Source organism: Accipiter gentilis, chromosome 7 (assembly GCF_929443795.1).
Source record: "Accipiter gentilis chromosome 7, bAccGen1.1, whole genome shotgun sequence".
Lineage (NCBI taxonomy): Eukaryota > Metazoa > Chordata > Aves > Accipitriformes > Accipitridae > Astur > Astur gentilis.
Window position 1 is genome coordinate 20,713,355 of NC_064886.1, and position 24,934 is coordinate 20,738,288.

The window sequence follows — 24,934 nt, forward strand, 5'->3', positions numbered from 1 at the left end:
TAGTAATATGGCACAGTTAAAGAGGGAGAACAGGCAATCCTAGCAGTACGCATGTAATTGCAGAAGTATTTCCTTCTCTGAAGCACCATCTTTGCTAGTATCTACATATAACCCAAGAACAGAAGTAATTATTTTTTTAGCTGTTAGATATAGTAGGTTTGGCATCCTCCAGGTTGTATTCAATGCTGCAAGGTCACTACAAAACTTCTGTATCTGGTACATATTAATATTGTGGATTTAGGAAGAGTTTTTCCTGGTTTTAGCTGCCTACTGAAAGATTGTAGAAGACTGTATCACGTATTTAAAAATCCATTATTAATCCATGTTAACATTTTGAGTCTCTAAGGCGGTAGATGTTGCAGGTTACCCACAAAGAATCTACCTTCAGTAATGAGGAGAGGAACTCTGACATCTGTCAACTGAGTAAATTCTACTGTTTTGTAAATATTGATCAAACAATCATGGTTAATGATACAACTCTGTAAGTGAATTAGACAAATGTTCCCACATGGCTATCAATTTAATTTCCCAGGCTAAATTAGCTTCTTTTGTAAAGCTAAACCCTTTTAAGGAAGATAAATTGTTCAGTGACATCAATGTCCATTTCAATTATGGCTTTATTCTGGTAGAGGCTGTTCTGCATAATACACCTGCTGTTTGCCTGGTTGTATTATAAGAATATACAGTGGGAACCACATGACACTAACCTTGAACATTTACATCCCATTTCTCTAAAATATGGGATAGCTGATGTAAATAACACCCAGCAAATAATGACCTTTTTGTACCAGCCTATACAGTCAGTTGAGCTGAAATCACCATTGTTAGAAAATATACTGATTTAATTCACCTTAGCACAACCATGTTTCAGAACAGTGCTGGAGATAACAGCTGTCAGCTGAGCATGAGCTAGATGCAAGAACAGGGGCACAGAATACACCAAAAGGATACTTGCAAATGGGCAGTGAACATATCTTAAAAACAGACTGATTACCTCTCAGGAGTAATTCATGCATCACTCTACAGCCTGCTTCAGTGGAGGCAAAACTGCTCAAGTTGTAGCTCAAATGGCCTCTATAAAGCAAGAAGGGAGGGGCAGGGAAGGGTTTAAATTGGTCCCATTTAAAGAAGCAGGTAACCCTTTTTCTCAAATCTGCTCTCCCTTCAGATCTGCAATAGTGCTCTCTGAGGTAGGGTAGCAGCTCCTCACTGTCTTCAGTGGACTTTGGAAAGCCTGATATGGAATATGTAATGCCTTTTTATTTCTGCATGTCAGCCTTTATTGGCAGCAATTCATTAGTTTTGAAAGACTAGAAAGTCTCCTTAAAATACATCTCAACCAAAGGATCATCTATTTGCATACAGTTTGTTTCAAAATGTTTATGTTAAAATAAACTTTTTGTAAATATCATTAAATTTTAAACTTTATTTTGTGACAAAATGGCTATTAACTCTTTCCCCCAAGAGCATCTTTTACTTGAGACATTCTGGTTGCATATAGTGGATGGAAGGAAAAAATCAGAGTAGGTTTTTATTCAAAATTGTAACTACTCTGCCTTTTCCCCTCAAAAGGAAGATAGCTGCTGTTTAAGTGATCTGGTCTTACATGAGGAAAGAAAAAGCTTTGTCACTATTCTGCAATGTGAGTACATATATGGATTGCCCAGCAGAAACAGAGCACAGCGTGAATCTCAAAGCCCAGTTGTTACGTTATGCAAAAGCAGACAGTAAAAAGGAAGAGGTTATAGAGGCAATTTGCATATAGCATTTAGAGCTCTTTTTTGAAGAGAAGGTCAGCTTTTCTAGGACATTCAGGTTGCTAACCCAATAGGAGTAAGGTGCCTAAATGCCTTTAAAGCTCCCTGATGTTCCTCATTTTGACAATTTCATTTCAAGAACTGTGATGTTATCAGAACAATGAAACAAGGCATATTTAGACTATGAGAAAACTTTAATGTTTATTTTTCTCTAACTGCTATGTGCCTTTCTATTTGACCCCATTTTGAAAAGGCACAGTCCAAGGATCCGTGTAAATAAGCGAGAAGAGTTTGCTGTATAAGCACAGGAAACTCTGCTGAACAAAATCTTTCAGAAATTCAGTTGGGGCTTGCAACCACATCATGCATAAGAGCTGCTTGAAGCATCTTTCATACCTTAAAATACTACAGGAGTGTCAAAGCTAAGAAAATGCTCATCCCTTACAAATGCCATCACTAACACACAATTTTGCATAAGGAAACCCACCTCTTCCCTAAAAAGTCCATGATACTGACCTGATGAGCCTGCCTGCTCCATGAATAATTAGCAACAGACCAGTTAAAGGCCTTGGACTACAATTTTATGCTGATCCAGTGTTATATGCTCTGGGAAACCATTCCTGACCTATAGGCACTTGGTTCTAATCTATGTGTTATGTATATGCCAGCACGTACTGCATCCCTCCCCTCCCAGCCCACTGATGACTGTAAACCCATTATAATTTTTAACAGAACAACCCAGCTACCCACTTGGAGTGATCAAGACTTACTCTTTGAATAACGAATCTCTTGTTAACTGTCATCTCTCAGCTGAGGTCATGTCATGTGTCAACTGACTCCATGGCTGCTCTGTTTGCAGCTCATTCTTGTGTCATTCCTGAGCAAATCACATAACATGCCTGCTTTCCCCTTCTACTTACTGCAGATATCGCCATCAAGTTTGCAGTGTTGTTGTACAAAAAATTTACCAGAAGTTATAAAGTGTTATTGTGAAAAATTGATGGCAACACTAGGGCTGGCCAGAAAATGGAACATCTCCTCCACAACTCATTCCAACATTTATTTTCATTCTGAATCCGAATGAAAGTCAATGAATCAAAATGAATTGTACAAATTCATGTAAACTTTTCCTCATAATAAACATGATCCCATGAATCATTTAAATGAAAGTATTTCCAGCAAAAGATTGATCTTTTCGTAACCAGTTGTTATCTGGGAAAAAGGTGATGACGGGAAGGCTGATTCATGATCACACACAATCGGATCATGGAGAGCTGGATGAAACAGTTGCTTTACCAGAGTGCCAGTCTGAGAACTAATTATTTAAATGTAAAATTATGCACTGTGTGGCTTTTACAAGGTTTATTTTTCATTTCTGCCAGCCATTACTGCAGAAACGTCTCTCCTCTTCTGCATGCCTACATACTACATCACCCCACACACAGACCCCACACCTCCCAATTCATCAGTATTGCTTTTTGACTAATTAAAGATCTGAGACATACAACACCGATAAAGTTTTTCTATAATATATTGTAGAAAATAATTTGGGGGTAATAATTTGGGTTTGTATAAAATTTTTTAAACCTCCAATCTACCAAAATACTTTGGATGTATGGACTTGTTTGTATCTCTAAAATAGAGATACTGCTGTTCATACTGATGGTATAGCTAGAAGCTAATTTAATATTTAACCTCGGTGAATGGTTATTTAATAGTTGGTGTAAGGATAATAATTTTTTCTTCTAATACTGACTTGAATGGTATATTGGAGAATGTTCACATTTGGATGGCTTGTTTGTGTCCCATTATTTTTTTTTTTTTTCCTTTCCTACTGAACTGGGTCACTATCTGCCTCATTAAGTGTCTTCTGAGAGTTGACCCATTTTTTCTCTGAGTAATCCTCTAAGACCTCTCAAAAAAAGGGATGAAAGCAGTCCAAATTACTTTTTTTTTCTTTTTTTTTAGGTTATCTGAATAATCTGAACAATTATCTGAGCAGTTATCTGAATAATCAGGAACATTTGAATCAAGTCTCACAGTATGAAAGCCCACAGAAAAAGATAGGCAAAGCTTGGCTTTCAGGGAAAGTTCAAAAGACATGTCTCTGGGATAGGGATAGTCAGCTTTCTACAGTTCTGTCCAGGCTCAACACGGGAAAGGTGGCATAAAAGAACACTTTTATGCATTTTACTGTGTCTAGATATAGGCAATAACTCTAAAGTCTTTTTTGATATAAAATTGCCATAGCACTTTCATTCACCAGAGTGCAAGGTATACATGGGAAATAGTAGGCCGGCATTCATTACGCCACAACTTTGATCAAAAAAAAGAAACAAATGAATACTCTCAGTGCTGAAAATTGAATGCTGCAGTTAAAATACCTAGTTTCTTTTTTATATCATCAGTGAATAGTAGGCTAAATGGAAAATTTTAAAAGGGTCAATTTTCTTTAATTAATTGAATTGTCAAAACTACATCAGGACAACTGAAGAAATTGAAAAGGCAAGATAGCATCATTAATTTGTTACCATGGGCAACACTTTGCAGTTTCCTTTCCTGGGGCCTGTTGCACTTATCATGGATTAGCTGCCCATGGGATAAATAATATGCCTGAGTTTATCCAAATTTTCTGACAACCATAAATTCATCACTAAAACAAATTATATATGGACACATATTACAAGCACATCAAGATCTTATAGAATGTATTTTGTGATGTTTTTTTACCACTGACTTCATTGAACATAGAGATAGACAGTTCTGAGTGCTTTTGCTTAGCTGACATGGGTAAACATCACTTTCTAAATTCCACTGTGATATTTGCAAGAGAACATATATGCACTTTCAAGAATGAAACTTCATATCCTGAGACAGCTATTAGATATAGATATAAACAAGGAGTCCGAGTCACTGAGAAGTAGAAAAGACTAATCAATACCAGAAAAAATCTCTATTTATGGAACAAGGAAATGCTGGTTTGAGATATGCAAAATGATGCCGTCATAAATTCTCAGCGTTATTGTTTAGAATTTCAAGCCTAGAAGATTCAAGATTCAATTCAGTATCTTTTCTCTTTTTTTTTTCTTTTCTAAAAAGCCTACATTTCCTGCAACAGTTTTAGTTTACAGGTATTAGTTTCATTGTCATAAAATAAAATTTTCCACATATTCTTTTTCCTTTTTTTTTTTTTTTTTAGAACAAACTTTTTATTATTTCAGTACCAAATTCAATTCTTGTGTAAATTCAAATAACATCAGCTGGATGAGTCAACAGCAGCCAAATGAAGTAAGAATCTTCTACCAGACAGTCCTTTCCCCAGAGACAATGTAATAAGCAATGGTCTTTTCCGACTCCAGACATTTTATTATCTGATTGAATTTAGAAAAATATAGGTGATTGTACAGACTGAATGCTTCACAAGTATGCAAAAACAAAACTGGAAATCATTGCTCATTGTAATTATTTTTTCTCAAATATATCAGTGTCATAACTCTATGTCTTCAAAGGCCCCTTCTAAAAATTGAAACAATCTTAGTTACAACTTCTGCATTTCCCACAGGCTACTTCTAAGCTTACTGGAATCAGAGTTGAAACTGCACAACTTCTGGGGTCTGACTTAGCAGGACACAAATTTCAGCAACCCTTTTGTGTTAATTAGTATTTAGGATTAAACACATTGCTATTAAATACTGCATTACGGTTTTTTTGTTGTCCCTGAGAATGATGCTTATGGCTGTGGGCATTTTATAAATGGCTAACAGAAAAGATGTCATGACATTAATGCATTGTAGTGGCAGTTGCAATTGGTAGTGTAGAAGACAGCAATCCCAAAAATCAAAAATGTGTATCATTTACATATTCCATTTGATGGAACTGTAACATTTTCAGAATTTAGATATGGACCCAGATCATAGTTTCATAGCTGGCCTAAATTACTATAATGGATCAAATTAAAACTCCATGTCCAAACATCTGCAGCTCCTCAAACCACAACCTAATGAACCACGACCAATTCAGCAGGTCATGGCAGAATCACAAGTTCTAAATATCTATGAGTGCTCTGCAGAGACAGGGTTGTTATTTCATTCTTTAAAATAGATGACTAAAAATATTTTCACAGCAGCTAATTGCATAAAAGTACAGACTGATTGATATGAGCAACTTCAATTTTTCAAACGCATAAAGAAAATTACTGAGAAGCTATGCTGTGATATTAAAAATAAACTTCATATAAATCGGTGTTGTGATTAATGAAATTCAGTATTGGCTTGAGAGTATAGCATTTGCATAAGATGTGAAGGGTGAAGGTAGGGTGGGAGCAAGGTTAAAGAAAGTATGGCCTGTCTTAATCTTACTTGATCTTTGTCTATAGTAGAAAGCATGTATAAGACTCTTTAGTTTCCTTTCATGACTTCAGTAGAAAACAAAAGAAAATAATGCCCAAAGACACTACAGAGTAACTGGGAAATTTACCTGAATCCTTTTCTATGAATCTGTTCAAGAAGAATCAGAAAAAAGAAAAAAAAAACAAAAAAACAAAAGCAAAACACCATACAAACCAAACCCAAACAGAATGACAGATCTCAACTTAAGTAAGCTATACCAGAAAGGAAGCCCAAATATGCCTCACAGAAAATCCATCCGGGTTAAGTATGATGGGTCTCCATAAGAGCTAGCCAAGGAGAAGAATTTAAAACAGGACAAAGAAATAAAGTCAAAATGTCTCCTGACATGTTGGTCTAGCAAAATTGTTCAAGTTTGTGAGATATTTGTTCAACATGCATAACAAAAAGCATATAGCTCTGGGTTTTGTGGGATCCTGGGATTTCAGAACGGAGAATATCCAGGCTGACCAGAATGACTGTCCGGCTCTGGAGCTGAACAAGGGAAGCAATAATTAAGAAATCATAGCTGGATTTTTTTTGTGGTAAAATGTATTTCATTGACTTAGTGAAACAATTACGGTGGCAGCTGCTGCTCTTGCCTCTAAGAAATATTAGAAATGCCACCACAATCATTAAGAAAAGTTCAGGAACAAATGACATATCACTTTAGAGCAACATCTGTTTTGGGGAGGAGTTGGGGGAGTGATGGAGGGGCAAAATCAAGAGAGCTACATCGCATATATGAAATAAATTTCTGCTTGCAAAAGCAATTTATACTCAGCAGTCACTGGGAAAGCTAGAGTAGCAATGAATGTCACAGTGTAAAATATCACTCCAAGGTGACACTACATGATTTACAAGTTCAGTCTTCAGAAGAACTCCGTGTTCTACAGACTAATTCTTTCAAAATAAACTCCTGAAAATGTAACTTTTCAGGGGGTGTCTGCTCCAGGTCAGTCCTGTTTGGCAGGTGTTTCGAAAAAGCCATCCCCTTCCTTCTCCCTTCAAACAAAACCAATGACAGTAATTCCAGCACAAGCTATTGGCCATACTTTTTGGCAGATTTCCCAAGTGAACAAGGATGAGATTATGAGACATCTACAAATTTACGGATTTACATCCCATTAAAAATAAATGGGCATTGGGTGTCCAAATTCCTTTCTAAAATTGTATCTTTAGATGTATTTCTTGCTTTGCAGTCATGACTGTTCCCAGCAGTTCTCATGCTTGTCCACTAGGAAAACAGTGCAGCACGAACAGTGTGCAGCTCCCATGAGACTGAACATCATGGATTTAAACTCTCAATTTAAACTCTCAATGAAACGGCCACTTGAGCCTGAATTTCATGCTTTTCATGTGCCACAAAGTACTATAAAAATCAACATCAGTGAAAGAAAGCATAATGTTTAATTAAGAAAGGATCCTGATTTCAGTGTTCTGATGCTTATAATTCTCTACCTGTGCAGCACTGCACACAGAGCTGTGATACATATTCTCTGGATTCTTCATGTATAGTCAACTGGGTAAAACGTTCCATGTTATCTGTTTATTGATTAAATAGAAGCACATCTCTTTAGCTACCCTTGGTATACTGTTATCTTCTAAAAACACACAGATATGTCCCTGAAAATTTTCCCTTTGCTTTGCTAGGTGACTCATACCAATTCAGGGAATAAATGAAATGGCAGCAGCACACAGGTCCCGTTCTCACAGCCACAGCATCTTAGCACATGGAAAGTGTGTCTGATGTAGGCTTAAGTGCAGAACAAGCAGGAAATCTAGTATGCCTGCATATTGGTCATTAATAACCTTAATAAATGAAACAAAACAATGCATGCTGCCTGTCCACTAAGTTACTGAGTAAGGCAAGCTTGTACTTCACGATTTCTTAGTTTTGCAAATTTAGTAAACCACAAATTACTTAGTTAACAAGCCCATAAACTTTCCAGTGTAAGATTATACCTTATTCTCCAATGCTCAAAATTACACAAGCATCAGGACTTAACTGTGCTTGGAAAATATGGACTTGACGTTTTCCTTGCTAACATCATGGCCAAACTTTCCTACACTTACTGCAAATTCACCCTTCCATTTTCCAGAGATTTTCTAAATGGAATAAGTTCTAATATCCTGAAAAATAAAAAAAATACGGATTTTAATATTTTTAAACAATTTTTCTCACTAACCATACTTTCTGTGCTACTGCCAAATCTTCAGGCCTACAGTAGAGAGCTCAAGTGCTTGAGAAAGGGCTCAGCAGCCCAGGTGTCTCAAGAACTCATGTCCACAAAAGGGAGAGTTTCTGCTTCATTTCAAAAAGAAATAAAATGCAAACTCTTTGTTGCAAGTTTCTTTATCTCACCAGTGCAGGCTGCAGAGTGAGGTCAGAGTGACTCCTCATCAGAGGCAGAATTTGTATGTCTGTGTTTAAGAGAACATGAACATTTTGTTCACGTTTTGATAGAATGATCCCAACTAAAAAACTGAACTTCATTTCATCCATTTTGATCTGCTTTTTTAAACTGAAGTATCTTCAGAGAACAGGAGAAACGCACAGAAATTCAGCTTAGTTGAGGCAGCGCTTTTCATTCTCCACCTGGAGTCTTTGGGCATGCCTGGGCTTTTCTTTTCCTTATTCACCGAGTGCTGGGACTGAGGAGCTCCCCACACTTTCCAGGCTTCACCCCACCCAAGACAGCGGTGACCGGTGATCCCCCTGCAGTTGACTGCATTGCCTCAAATGAGGCTCTCAAAGGCTGTATGCCAGGACCCTGGGAAAGGCAGTGGTTAAGATGAGCCTGTACTGCATTTGGAGCAAATGAGCTGGTCTCTACTGTATAGAATCTAGCAGATAACCATTTTGTTTTAATTTTGAGAAGACAATTCTGGTTTTCTTTTGAAAGTTTCTGGTACAAAAATAATGTTCTGTATCCCCCTCTGAAAACAATGACAGATTCATTATCTCAGGAGAATCTTTAATGTGTGAGCCTTTAAATAGTATCTAAACTATCTAGTCTCCTTTTCATCTAGTTTTGAAATGCTGAAATGAGCTGGCCTATTTCTCTTGGGGTTGAAATAATGTGTGTGTCTAACCTCACATAAATAAGATAAGAGAGAGAAGCAAGTGTAAGGAAGAGCAGAGCTCCTAAAAATCCTGAGCACATCATTCACAGCAATTCTCCTGAGCCTTTGAGAGCTGAAAACATGGAGCTGACAAAGAATGTTGCACTTACAAAACAAGAGCGTTTATCAGCAGCTGTATTCTTTTTCTATAGCTGTTATGAGAAAATTCATTTTGCATTCCAAGCTTCTTCCATTCATTTTTGCAACTGGGCAGTAAATTTCCAAGGTATATACTCTTCTCTCTCGTCCCTCCCCCCAGGAGCTGGTGTACCCATTTCTGGGTACAAACAAACAAACAGGGGAGCAGACCTCCTATCTCCTCTCAGAGACTTTTTCTCTTGCAGTGCTGGAAGCTTGTTCCACCTAGGAAGAGAGTGATGGGGACATCAGTCTCTCAGCTGCCAGTTAATCACAGCAGCATTAGTTGCAACGTCACCTCTCTGCCTTCAGTGAGATGTCACAGTAATGAAAAATGGAAAAAACCAGTATGCTGCAACAGCAGAAGGAAGCATAAGGAAGGAGGTCTTAAACCAAAAGTCAGTTCTGGAAACTCCAGCAGTTACTGTCAGCTCACCTGCTAGGGCAATTAACAGTCTGCAGTGCTGTCTACTGTTCAATGCCACAACATGTGCCCAAAAGTAAATAAATACATGAAAGATAAATTCAGCATCTGATTTATTCATAACGTGTTATAAATGAAAAATAAGAAAATTATTAGGAATTAAATTAATCATAGAAACTGGTGAAATTTGGCCAAAACTCCTAGTGCTGGTAGTTTTGCAATGCACTTATTTTGGCCTTGAACAAACCATATAAGCTCTCTGTGCCTCAGTTTCCCATCTGGTAAATAGAAATGGCACACCAGTATGCATGCTCTTTGCACATCTGGCGAGTGTGGGACCTAAACTTTTCAGACTGTGAGCTATATCTTATTTGGGGTTGTCTCTGGAGAACAATTTGGCAAGTAGAGATGCTTGCATTCCATCTGAAATAGGGGTTGTAGGTCTTTCCAGCTCCTTGGTGTAGGTGCGTGTCCCTACTGCTTTCCAGTCTTACAGCAGGGAGGAGGCATGACCCAGCATTCTTTGCTGGGGAGAAATCCCAGAGAGCGGCTCCGGGAGGGAATACCAGTGCCTTGAACCCAGAAAGACAAATTAGATAGGCACAAGACCAGTAACCCCGCTATGTGCTGTGGTGATCTGCTATTGTGTTTTGCAAAGTAGCCAGAGAAAAACAACTTTCTGAGACCCAAACTCCAGGCACGATTGACTGCTAACCTCTGAGAATCTGGGGATACTCCAATCTAATTGTACATATGAAAGCCAATCCTGAGCGATTTGAAAATTTGCATCTGTGTAATGCATAGCAAAATAGGGCATGGTTACCTAATAAAAGTAGCAGTAATAAAAAGGATTTGTAGGAATGTGAGTATATCACTGGTTCAGAAAGTACATTAATCACCACTGTGGTAAGCTGAGAGAAAGATGACATTCATGTGAGCTTGCAAAGAGATGTCAGACAAAGCATTTTCCACCTGAGAGAAAGTGAAGTGCACATGTTGGAGTACTCTCTCAGAGAATACAAGAAAAGTACATCTTGGGCTCTCATTTAGGTACCTTAAGTAGTGTCATGGTGGAAAAAAAATCAATGTTAATTGCATATGTTTTCAAAAATACTCCAAATTACTCTCTTAAAATAAAGACATGCCTCAGGAAATAACTCCTGTTATGCATATTAATAGACGACTCCTTTATGTCTATTAACTCTTTTTTCTCTGTGTGTTTCCTAGCAAAATCTCTGTGATGGCTGTTTGTACAAGTTGGCCATAAACACTTGTCCCTCTCCATGGTCCAGAGAGACCATGTAACTGGCACTACTGCAGTAACTTAATCACAATCGCTATAGCCCCTACTGTCCCCTGTACAACTGGAAAAAAAAAAAAAAAAGAAAAAAAAAAGAGAAAGAAAAATGGAAAAGAAGAGGACAAAAATGCACATTAAGATGAACTAATAGCGAAAGTCAGACCTGACAGGTGACACTCACCCTTGCCAGCATTCCTGAAGGCAAAAGGGATGAGACAGATTTTAATGCATGGTCTGGTGACAGAATAAAGAAAACATAGATGGGAAGAGGTGCTAGCCAAGAGCTCCAGTCTAAAACTTCACAAGAGAGGTTGCTAGGCAGCTGCATCTGGGACGGCACCACCAGCACTGTTGAGCAGTCACTCCCAGGAAGGATAACATCAGCAGTATTAATAATATTAGCAGGTTGTAGGGTTTTAATAGAGGAAATAATTCTTCAATATCATCTGGAATGCTAGTTAGAAGCACGAATTAGGAAGGCAGCAACCTCATAAATGAAACAAAACCAAACTTTAGAATACCTGTGTGTCCGAGACAGTTATAGGCATATATATACACACATAAGTATATGAGATATAAGATATTAGCTGTATCAGATATTTGATGCTCATGAAACGCATGAAATGGTCTCTCTCCCCCTCTCTCTCAAATGACTGAAAATGCATGAAGTCATTGTTCCTGGGAAAGAAATATCAGGTGCTTTATTACCAGAATGTTGCTGCACTGCAATCTACTATTTGCCCGCTCAGTTGAGCTGTATGTCTGTCCCTGCTCTCTGTCCTGGCAGGCAGCCTGGAGTTAGCTTGCAGTGCTGCCAATTCAGCTCTGCTGAATGGACCTAGGTCCCATTGTGCATGCTCTGCTTTTCTCATTTGGTAGTAAGTAGTGATAGATGTAACACAGGTATCCCCAAAGGTAGTGGAAAATCAAGTAGGAACTGTTAATCAGACACAATTGCAATGTTTACTAATACATTGTACAATTGTACATTGTGTAAACAACCAGTACTCCTTAACCTCATTTTTTTAGCAAGAGTTCACAACTTTCTTTTTCCTTATCCATGTAATTAAAATTAATTTCTTTTGACTTCAACACCAGACTCTGAAACTCGCTCTCCCACTGAACACTGCCTTACTTGAGAAGACACGAATAAATTCAATAGCTGTGTATCAGGGTCAAAAGCTAAATATACAGACATAAATCTAAATTGTTTAAATATTTTTACAGCTCTAGGACTCACTTAAAATGAAATCTAGGACAAAAGAACCCTTATATAAGTTATATCTCTCTCCCTTATTTGTAATGGAAACAGGTATTGTCTTCAATTGAATGCGCATATAAGCAAACATTATGGAGCTGTAAACTGATAAGAATAATAAAAGTCATTCCTACAAACTGTTTTTTGCTGAAATCCAACAAAGAAATAGCAAATAAATATTAAAGGCAGTCCAACCACAAATGCAAGCCTGTGCATAGAATGAGCTGCTGTTCACAGCTATAAACTATTGGGAGCTTTTTTAACTGCACTGGAGAGAATAATTACATCCAGTAGAAGAGAAATAGTTACTGTAACAGCTATGTTCATAAATGGCATAAATTTGAAGTTTTCAGGATAAAGGCTTGACATGTCTTTATGTCTTCCTTGTGTCTCTTTCTCCAACAGAAAGAGCATTTTCTTCTGCAAATGTCTGTAATACCCTGTGCGTAAAAAAAGAATGTCTCCATACCATTATTAACAGTACCATTTTGAAACACTAAACAAAAGTTCCACTTCATTCAATCTATGCTTTAAAGTTCCCAAAATAGGAATTATTCCCAAAGGTGCAATCACAAGTATTTCATGAGGACACAATTAGCAGTCACAAAGACTCACACCCAACAGAGTAGATACCAACCTTGATAATGCCTACACCTGTGAATTTGTATTAATTCTTACTTGGATAAAGGGAGAAAACACTCGAATTCCTCCAAGAACTATTTGTCATAAAATTCTGTGTCATGATGTATGTTTCATGTAAATGAAATTCTAAGCAGGTAGACAAAGAATGGCAAGAAGGCAATATCAACAAGGTAGGCAGCTACAAGCCAACAGTATCTGACATGAACTCTATCTTTCAAAGCCTTGCCTAGAACTAATTAAATTGTGCAAGACACTTGTTTAATTTTAGAAAAGCTGTTCAATGTCATTAAGAAACACAGAGAGAGATTGCGATGGTGTTCTATGTATTGTTCTTTCTCAAGAGGCTTTGCAAGGATCAAAGTGCCTGTGAACAATGGTGGCCAGGAATAAACATTACATAGAAACTCAAATTAGAGAAGCCAAAGAAGATGAAAGAGTTGGGCTGAAGGCTGGTGCTGTGTAGGGGTCCCTGTAGGAGGGCCAGCCTGCAACATCCCCCAGCTTCCATTGGTGACAGGGGATGGTCTCCATCCCCTCCAGCTCATCTTGGAGAAGAGCAAGAGCTGGAAAAGTATCGGCTGTTTTTCAGTGAAGAGCTGAGTCAATTAAAATAAACTTCAGAATGTGAAAAATTCAGATAGCATGTGTCTTCTCATTTCTCTTGAAGTATAAATATTAAGGAGAAATAATCAGACAAAATGAGCTAAGCTGCAAGTGAAGGGAACAACTGAAAATTAAATATCTGCCTATAGAAAGGGATACTAAAGCATATTGGAAAGTATGTAGATGTGGGGTGAAATGGAAGCTGTGTGGCTAGAAAGGAGCAAAGTACCTTGACTTGTGTCAAAAAAATGCTAATAATCAAAATGACATTTAAAAATTTCGGTAGTGGAAAGAGAGCACATCACATGCAATTTAAAATGTAAATTCACTGCAAATGCAAGAAAACCCTGCAGATACTCCAAAGGCAATCAGAGAACAAAATCAAAATTAAAAAAGCCAAGGACAAGAGAACATCATATGTTCAGAATATCTTTATACATTTTAAAATATATATATTGCTGCATGCCATTCTAATATTTTTAAATTTCTCATCTGAAAATAGACATGCAGTCTGTGGCAAAATGGGTCCAAGTTTTATGTCCTATAGCCAACAGGTGTGGAGTGCAGCTGTACAGACCGTTTGTTCCACTGCCTCCCACTTACCCACATATGACCTGACCTTGAGATAGACGTTGGTGTCAGAGTTTGAAGCAAGGTAAAACTACTAGGAATTGACGTTCCTAGATGTTACACAATATTATGCTAGCATCTGTCCAGCTACTCTTTGTCAGTATACCAACACACCTAACAATGTTTCTTCCCTTACTGCAACCCTGCTTAGGAGGGAAGCACTATTCTTTCCTGTTGGAAAATGCAGTATATCTGCCACAGTCACAGAAAAAACTGTTGGGCATACATCAAAAACTGTTGAGCATACATCTGAGCTGATCTGGGAACTGGTGGCAGTTAATCTGCAGTAGGATGTGAATTGCACACATTAAATGTCCAAGTATTTACCAGATAAATCTGGTCCCTGCAAACTAATTCAATTCTAATATGTTGCACTGAAAAGTTCTGTAAACATTAAACTAAAAGCACCAAAGATTAGGGAGAGGGTTCCTAGCCCTGTCCCAGACCTGGCATCCAGAGACAAGGTAGGAAATATCTAAAAAAATCACATGGGAGTGCTCAAACAAGAACCAAGATACACTGCCAGCATTTCACATTTCAAAACAAATATAACCGCTGCAACACTATTCACAGGTGACAGCTCAGGTGGATGCTGGTGCCCAGATTGCACAGCAGCTTAGCAGGAAAAGCAATTCCTCCCCAAGAGCAAGGCTGGAGATTCATTGCCCACGTCGGTAGAAGAGGATCTATCCAGCTTCACTGGACTCATTCAGCCACTCGGCTACAAAAGCACCAGGATGCCCTCCAGACCATGGCTACCTCACTCTGCAGCCAAGGGCACAAGGATTAGGAGGACAGGGGAGAGCAAGCAAGCCAACAAGAATGTTGTCCTACAGCTGAGACACAAAGGGAGACTAGGAAGACTGTCTTGTGTGACTAGTGCTGGCTTTTGGTCCACTTCTGTATAGTGAACAGTCAAGGGAGCAGAAGTTGACATCCTGCCCTCCCACATACTGAGGGAGGGGTTTAACTATAAGTATTTCACAAAAGGTGGTCTGTTATTTGCAGAAAAGGAGTCCAGACCGTGAATCTGTAGCATAGAGAAGCACTCAGCATGCAGCCCCGTGCGGCTGGGGTTGAGACAAACCCCATAGCTGGTGGTTCCCACTATTTAGAAAGCTCTAGTCAGAGCCCACATCATGTGCAGGATTCAAGTATCATATTCTACCATATTGGAAAATTTCCTGACCTTCAACGACCCCATTTCAGTCAAAGCCTCATTTCTTTTAAGTATTGCAACTCCCAAATTGCAGAAGCCTAAGCAGGCTTTCTGGACTTTACTGCACTCTTGCTTATATCCATCATTTAAATGTCATTGAGAACTCTGAGCCCTTGATCATCTATCTTTTAAAGGACATAAAGAAGCGGAAGCAAATTTCTTAGCACAGTTTTTCCATGCAGTGAGGAAGTCATTGAACCTTTGTATTTTCAGTTGTGAACCAATTACAGTTTATAATTCTCTGTTGAAATGCAAAATTACGCACACAAAAGCAAGCAGAAGTAATGCTAATTTGTGGGTGTGCATCAGAAATTAATCATTCCACAGCCATTGCACCTTCTTCATCTTATATTAAATTACTAAAACAACTGTGACACTATTCATTAATTTAATTGCTCAACTTACATGTTTTACTGTATTCAGCCCTGGGAATTATGTAGAAGAACTAAATAAATACCATGCTGGCAAAGCTTTAGTTTTCTTGATATAAAATACCACAGCATGAAACTGACATAAAACCACAGATCTTCTTCTCCTTCTAGACTTCAGCTGAACTTCATATACCTATAGTGGAGAAGAGTGATAAAAAAGACATGGGTAAGGATTCTCATACTCACCAGGTACAGCTGAAACAATGCAGAGGAAATCTTGCTATGGATAGGCAAATGATTATTCCTGCAAAAAAAGAAAGGGAGAAAAGGGTTTCTTACTTTCGTTACCTGGTCCCTGATCTGCTCCAACACAGGTATGAATTATTCCAAATTTAGGATATCACGTTTAACTTGTTAAATACAGTGTGTTGTTCTATACAGCTGGCCTCAGCTAAACAGTAGACACCTCGCTATTCAGAATTAGGTAACAGTTTACAGATGCTTGTCTGTCTGCATCTGTGCATCATTCATTTTATCCTTGTGTTATTTTAACCTCTTTGTGGAAGAAAATATCCTTCTGCTTTGAGTTGGTATGTTGCCAGGCAAAAAAGGTCTTGGCCTATAGCTTCAATTCCCAAGCTGCATGACAAATAATAAATAGTAGTTACACAAGCCAATAGCACATTTGTCGGCCAATATTCAGCAGAAATTCTACCACAGAAAAACAAAACCAGTGCATTTTAAGCACCAGGAACACTGACAGATCTCTCTGACTGGTTTGCTTTGGCCACTGCTATCAGTCTCCAGCTTTTATGAACACCTCTTTCTCCTTTCTTTTCTGGCCTTCTTTCCCACCTCTCCTGATGTTTAATTCTGAATAATGGTAAAGGAAATGACTTTTAAAAGTATTTATGTTTTGGCAGTTGGATAAGCAAAATCCAGTGTTGCTTGGGAATAAAATGTTGGGGTTTATCTTCTGAGCAGTTCTTCATGAGTTTATTATAGATATTATTACTTATGAATGGAAAGACCAGCTGAATCACTACAGGGACCAATTTCATGGGGTTTAGAAAATAGGTGTTTTATCACATCCACCAACATTCAAAAGTAAATCAGTCAGGCTCCCCTCTACACAAGATACTCAGAGCATGGGAGTCAGCAGGGCTGCTTTTGCTGTGTGGTGTCTCTGGGTTTAAGAAGATTGGGAGGTGAGCTAGAAGCTCTGCATTTGAAAGAGGCAGGGTAGGATTATGTGTAAAATCTTTAAAAGAAAAATAATTATCAAAAAAGAAAAGAAACCCAAGCTGATTGTGTATGAATGCAAGGTAGGACCTTCTAGGGATAAGTGTAGGAGCAAAGGATGCAGCTGACCGAGGGCTCCGTAGCATTTAACAGCGTGAATAGCAGAGATCTGTGAATATTTCTCTCCTTCCATCCTTCCCACAGGGATGAAACCCTGACCCTGAGAGCTGTGGCCCTGCAGTCTGTTCTCTCTCTTTCCACGTGGGAACTGTGAGAAGCAAGGCTTAGAATACATTATTCACATCTAAGACTACTCAGTAACTGGATAAACAACATATATCACCATTATCTAAACTGATGGATAGAAAACCAATACTCAATTACATAAAATTAACTCCATACATTCATGCATACATGCATACTTATATATATAAAATATTTGTGGACAGGAAAATCAGCTATATAAACATTTGAATCAGAAATATAATTTCTGATTCACTTAAATCTCACCCCCACTTTTTTACCTTTCTGTCCATAATCTGTCTTTTCAAAGAAACCGTAAAGAAGGCAATTTATTCTTCAGAAAGGAGTAAAAAAACCTAAATGTGAAGCAATTAATTAAATCATATCAAAATGGGATGACAAAGAACCTGAGTAGCTATTAAAAAGTGAACTAGAGCTAGATGAATACGAGAAAAAACTACCTGTCACTGGATTGGAATTAAGGAGGTTTAAAGCAATTGTCAAATTCTCCGCAGACATCAAGAATGACCTTTGGACACTCACTGTGTTTCAATTCCCCTTTATGAAATAGGGATGGCAATAATATTGACTCTTTTCCTTCGAGGCTGTCTTGTCTGCTTAATTGTAAGAACACTGAGTGAGGGATGACTCACTCTTTGTAAATCTAGCCCTAAGCATTTTTGCCTTTCTCAAAAAAGTTAAAGAACAATATCATTGAAAGGGTCTTGTACAGAGCAAGTTACCAGTATGTAGAGAAAGAGGAAATTCAAGCTCAATTATAGTTAAGAAACAAATCCAAAGGACAAAATTGTAAAGCCAGATTTTATTACCAAACTGTATCTTGAAAAAAATCTAGAAAATGCATGTTGCCCAAAAGGCATTTGCTATGTTTCAGGGACGGTTTTATTTGTCCAGATGGCAGAGGAAGTTACTCAGGGAACTAGTGCCATGAATTTGATTCTAACTCATAAGGAGAAGCCAAGTAAAAATTTGAAAGTAGAAGGAAATTTTTGGGGAAAAAGCAAGAAATTGTCAGAGTTTTGTATTGCAAAGAGCAGTGCAATAAGAACAGTGAAACTCAACAGATTGAGGGAATTGGTAGGTTGGATCTTATGGCAAGAAATTCTAAGGGAAAAAGAAGTGCAGGAGAATTGGCAGTTATTAAAAAAGACTATATTAAAAACCACAAAGGCAAAAGAGTCTACCATAGAGGAAAAAGATTTGGCATGACTCTTTAAAGAACTTAAAAATCTAACAAGAACACATCATAAAGGAGGAAAGGAAAGGCATTTTACAACTGGACAGGTATACAAGCAGAAAAACGAAGGTTAAAAGGGAATTATTACTAGCAAGGAATATCAGAGATAACAAGAAAAAGTTTCTTTCAGTACCATGAGAAGGTGGCAAAGGTAGAGATTATTTAATAGGAAAAGAGAGCAAACAGGAGACAACAGAGAAGGCTGAAGGATCCAAGGTATTTACTATCTCAGCCTTCCCCAAAGACCCAGGTATTTTATGTGCTGATTTCAGCAGATCAGAACAAGGAACACTATGCATATTCAGATACACTGAGAACCTGAAGAAATTAATCCTAGAGTAGTTAAGGAACTACTCAAAGCAATATTAGGATCAGTAGTAACTATGTGTGAGGACTTGTGAAGACTGATGAAACATAAATACAGAATCTATTTGCTGACATATGAAAGTCCAGTTAGATATTACTCATTTCATCATGTATGAAGCTGACAATTGTGACTATCTGTGATATGAATTGTCTAATTAAGAGCGTCAAACCCTGACTCAAAAAAACATAACACCAGGAGACAAAAAAGCTCAGCTTTCTCTACACGTCAAAACAAACATCCCATTTGATGATACTTCTGTAAGAAGACGGGGGGTATCAATAGCAAAGCAGTTAGGCAATATATGTCTTCAAATTTTCATATAAGAAAAAGGCCTTCAATATCAGTTCATACCATTTGGGGGCTAGCTAACACAGCAACCTAACATGTGGTCACAAATATGAAGTTAACCAAAGCAATCAGTATTTTATATCTAGATTAAAAATTGCCTTCAGAGGACCAACCACATCTGGTCTTCTACCTAAAAGAAGTTGACACGAAGCCTTTTGCATGGATCCAAGCATAAAGTTAGTGTATTGGAACATAAGACACATTTCTTCTCCCTATTATGATCCTGTAATATGTACAGTTCATTGAAGAACCAAGCTTTGCAAAATAAGTTAAGATTTGAGTCACTTTAGTGTTTAGGTGAATTATTATTTAGCAAGCCTGGCCTGCTTGTTGTTATCTAAAATACAGAAATGTTTCTACCTTCCATTTTTAAGCACAAATTGAATTTTAGAAAGCTTAACGCCCTTGACTCCTGATTTTGTCTGTAGACAATGAGTCAGAGCAGGAGCTTAACTCAGCAGGAGCCTGTCTCTGTGTAAGGAATATATGTAAACTAGTCGTTGAAGTCTGACTGCCTAAAATTAGATTTTCTTCAATACCTCGCACAACCTTGATTGCGTGCAACTCCTTACAGATGGAAACCACAACCTCTCTTGGAACAGCCCTGAATATCAGATACTCTCTGATCATTCTGATGTGGCCGAGTCGCTTTAAATCCACCGTGACAAATGAAAGATGCTTTTCGAAATGTCCTGATTTTTTATCAAGCAGCAGAAATAATGACCATCAGAGCAGATACACAGGAAGTCATAACTGAAAGAGACAATTAAGAACAGTCTTATGCTAGGGCTATTTGTTGCTTCTTTTTATATTAATTGCTTTACTAAGTTTTAATCTTGGAAGCTTGGTGAGTTGGTTTTGACCAGAGCCAGAGATGTTTGGGTTTGGTTTTTTTTAGTTAGCTGTAGCATCAAGGGATAAGAACTTTTACCCATTTTTCCTTAAGGCTATAATGAAACAAGAGAGAAGATGTATACAACTTTAACGTCAGAGTTTCCCTCTCAAGACAGTAGGGCTACATACGTGCTTTAAAGTGCTACATGCTTGCTAAATTAAACTGTTCATATTTAATACAATTAGGTTGATCTCTTCTTAGTTTATCCTATGGAACCACCCAGGAGAGTGCTTGGCAACGGCCACTGTCCAATCTGAATATGCTCAAAATTCAGTAATTCTGTGGTGTATTTGTTCCTTCAGAATATTATTCAGGGGAATAATTCCTGCTACAAGACAGTAACAAAGCATGTCTTTGTCAGCTTTACAGCCATTTAGGGAATGAAACATGCACCAGGAAATAGTGTAATTACATGAAGTGATAAAAACATAAAGCTATTTCTCTCCTTCGTGATCTATATTCTAATAATTGGACAGTCATCAGTTAATAAACTATAGACCAATTTCTGCCTTCAAAACACACCTTTCCCAGAAAACTGTCATCATAATCAATAAGATGTTTGCACTCATAACTGCAGATAGAATCCTGCAATGCTGCAGTCTACTGAAACAGACCCACAAGCACTTTATAAACAATTTTAAAAACCCCTATGAGTACAGAAAGGTAGCATCACATCTTGCATTTTAAATGCATGTGGACTTGTGCACCTGTTATCAAAGTCTTTCTCTTAATTCTAATTTAGACTCTACAGACATCTCTGAGGGCATAACCTATGGTCCCTGAAAGAACTGACCCTCTAGATTATTATGATTTACCAGTTACAGAAATAATAGTAGTCTGGACAATGTCTGTGCCTTAACTCCTCAGCCATGGACACAACAGCTTAAGTCATCACAGATGAAGCAGCACAGGGATTACTGAGCAGGTCTTTGGAGCTGAAAACTGTAAGGAAGTAAATTTCACCAAGAATATTTTATTCTTTTATTTCCCCTGCTTGTGTGATGTATCTTTATTTCTGTCTGTAAACCTCTAAGCACAGCATCTCGGTACAGTTTCTAAATATCAGTGCAACATAAGTCAAATGTATACTTCGTGTTTATTATTGTAAATGTAATATCAATTAGATGTATCATAAGGGAGAATAATTATCTAGATTTAGCAGAAAAAAATCTCCTCTGTATGAATTTTTGCCCCGTGGTTTTCCTCCAAACAGTTAGAACAAATCTTATTTTTTATTAAAGAAATAAGTTGTCCATTAAAAGGTGTTCCTTTTTTATAATTAGTGTTCATTTTTCAGGAAAAGACAGGGGTTTGCCTTTTTTTTCTTTCTTTTTTTTTTTTTTTTAAGAAACTTAGTAACTTTTTATCACAACTCAGCAATCTTTATCTGGAGGGGAAAAAAAAAAATGTTTAACAAGACAGTTCCAATTGCCAGTTGACATCCAGATACCCTTACTAATAAAGATAGTAGTTTACTCCTTTAACTTCCCACTGCAGCATTTACTCAATAAGACAGTATATAACTAAGTCAAAAGATCAATATGTGACCCTATGAATTTATAGCCAACCAAGACTTTCCCAATATTTGTATATATGGTCCTAGATATAGCTTAATCTATATGCTTACACTGCACCTTGGAAGAGAATATAAACATTGTTTTGAAATCTTTGCAAATACCACATTGCAGATATACAACAAACAGCAATTGCTGTGCACTTATCACCGTCCATTGTTTTTGAGTCACATGGGTGGGATATGGAAGGAGATGAGTAGATGTGACCTGTCTTACCTCTCATATGCCACCTGTAGCCAACAGTTGCTCTTAGACCATGAGATCTAGTATACTATTTTCCTTGATGTTCCCATTCCTGCAAATGAATTTTAGAGAACCGCAACTGTCATTTTCAATACATTTCTAAGTATTGAAAATCTGATTTGAATATACCTTAAGCACTCAGAAATTAAATAGCCATCAGAATGAACTCAAAATTTATTTGTAAAATTCCTTGTGACTTCTAAGTGAATCACATACTAGTTTGAGCTCTGAGGCCAACACTGCATAAACCAGTAACTTTCTGCTCATCTTCCACGTTTGCACACTGGAACTAGGGAAAAAATGGACGAAATTGTACCTAGAAGTGTATATGATTTATAGTGCCTTGGGCCAAGTGGTACAATTTATGCACTATGTCCTACATAGCCTAGCCCAGAGGCTCTGCATAACACTTTGATGAAGATTTAATTTACCTCCTATAGTGATAGTATAGTCTGTCATATCAGAATTTAAGTACATTAAACAGCAACACCATAAAAATTCTCATTTTCATTTATAAGTCAGAAGTAATTCCAGCAGGAAAAAAAAAAAAAAAAAAAAGATATTTCAAATCAGAAACAGGTTCTCCTCTTCTGAGACAATTCTCTTTTGGTTGGAAGCTGTAACAGTGACAGCCCATACACCCTTCTGATCCTTTGCTTTAGAGATACTGATAGGCAGCAAGGCAGCAATATATGGACATTATATGTGGGTCTCCTGTCCTAACTCCCTGGGTAGTACAATAAATTAACACGATGTGCATTGAGATGCCAACACAACTGAAACAATCATCAAACATGTTTTCATCTGAGATCTGGTAATTGACTGTCTGGGCACTCTTAGTCCTATTAGCTCTCAGCCAAGCAGATTAATTTAAATTATCAGAAAACAAGCCCTACACACTTTGCCTTCAAAAGCGCTGGGATCACTCACCCAAGCAGCTCCTAGTTGGAGCTGACTAACTGATTGTGAGTGACAGGGAGCTGCTTGCTGAGCAGCTTCTTAATGATAATGTTTCAGAGGTTTTGCTCTACCATCTTCCCATCCATATGGGGAGGTAAGAATTAGACTCTCAGATCTGAGACCTGGTGTCCTTCTGCCAAATGATTTTATTTGCAGCGAGGTTCTCGGGTATCTGTCAGTAGACTACCTGGTCAAGGTATAAAGCCCTAATGCAGGCCAAGTGCCACACTGGTATTATTATGTAGACTCAATCAAATACACCATTATGAATTCCGGTCCGGCATGAGACACTTTTAAAAATCTAGTCATAATTTCCCTGGATTGAAATGGTAATGGGTTCTCATTTTCTAGGGACACTTCAAGAGGAATATGCAAAATATCTTAAATGAGGGATGACACATGCACATAGGTTAAATGGAATTATTCTATGTAAACTCATTCGCTTCTGTCCACAGTAACTGAGACTGATACATATATATCAGATTTACAGGCTCATGCCACAGAGTTTAGAGATAGACTTCCCAAAGGGATGAGGTTTTGCTCACTTGCATTTGTAAATTGGGTTCACTTAAAATTAAATTTGCATACAGTCTGGTTTTATTATTAATGACAAAAAGAACACCCTTGGCTAGACTTGGACTGCAAACTGGATAGATTGCTTTTCATCTCTCATTTTTCTGGGAAAACTCTATCTTGTTTAACAAGAGTTAAGTATTCCTGATGCCGTTGCTCATACAGCTTGAAAAATCTCTCAGTTGAGAGGTTCCTAAAGTAGCTAAAGTACCACCTGAAGAAGTAAGAATAAGTAGGATAAAATCTGACTTCTATTTCTCTGAAGCTTTTTTTGCATACATTTGTCTTGCTTATTCTCAGATAGCAACCAATTAAAATAGTTTACTTTTGTTAAGCATTCTCTTCTCCAGTTTCTGCAAACTTAGGGACCCTATGTGAAGTTTAAACACTGAATCAATAAACTCAGCAGAGGGTGAAAGTCCAGTTATCAAGTTCCATTAATATAAAAGTTTTTAAAATGCATCTGCTAATAAAATACCAGTGAATTTGTTGTAAAATGACTTGTAGGTCATTTGTGACTGAAGCAATTTAAATAGCACTCAAAAATTTCTTGTTATACAAAAAAAAGGTTCTTTTCTTTGGACTAATTGCTGTTAGTGGGAAATATTTTATTAAAAGAAATAAACAAACAGCACAACTCTCTTAGAGGCAAGACTTAAAAAGATGTTTTCAAACATTATCCACATGTAGTTGACATTCAAACTAAATGATGGATCTGACAAAGAGGAAAGCTGAAAACTTCAAATTACCACTTGGGAATTTCTTTAACTCAGTACAGCATTTGTAGTGATTTCAGACCCCTTCTAATTCCATTGAATTGTCCTTGAAACAATGCTAAAAGCTGTGGCATGTAATAACCATGAGGGAAATCCTATTCTTAATGGTGCCCATCCAGAAAAAGATTTAAGTATCACAGCAGCAGTATACTTTCTGGACTTACACAGTAGAAACAGCTTAAGAGATGGAAATTCTACAGGTATTCTATCTTTTCTCGAGTTCCAGTTACATTAATTTTAACATTTTGCAATTTATGTTTCTGTTCTTAATGTAAGTGATTGGTGTCTCCTTTCCTGAAGGAAGCATTTCTCTCTAATCATAATGCAGTTCCTAAAACCCATTAAAATCAGAGACACAGTGTTAAAATGTCAAGTGTGTAATTGATGCGTGAAATAAATGGACTCTCAGGGCTATGCGAAGGGTGAACAGGCACTCTGAAGGATACTTCAAATGAACGCAGTAGTATTGTCTGTTCAAATACAATAGACAGGAACATTTAAAACCAGCTTTTACCACTGCCCTTCTTTTCTCTTTCCTGACAATGGCTGTAAAACACAAACAAAAATTCAACAAATGCAGTATTTCATTTGGACAAAAATTC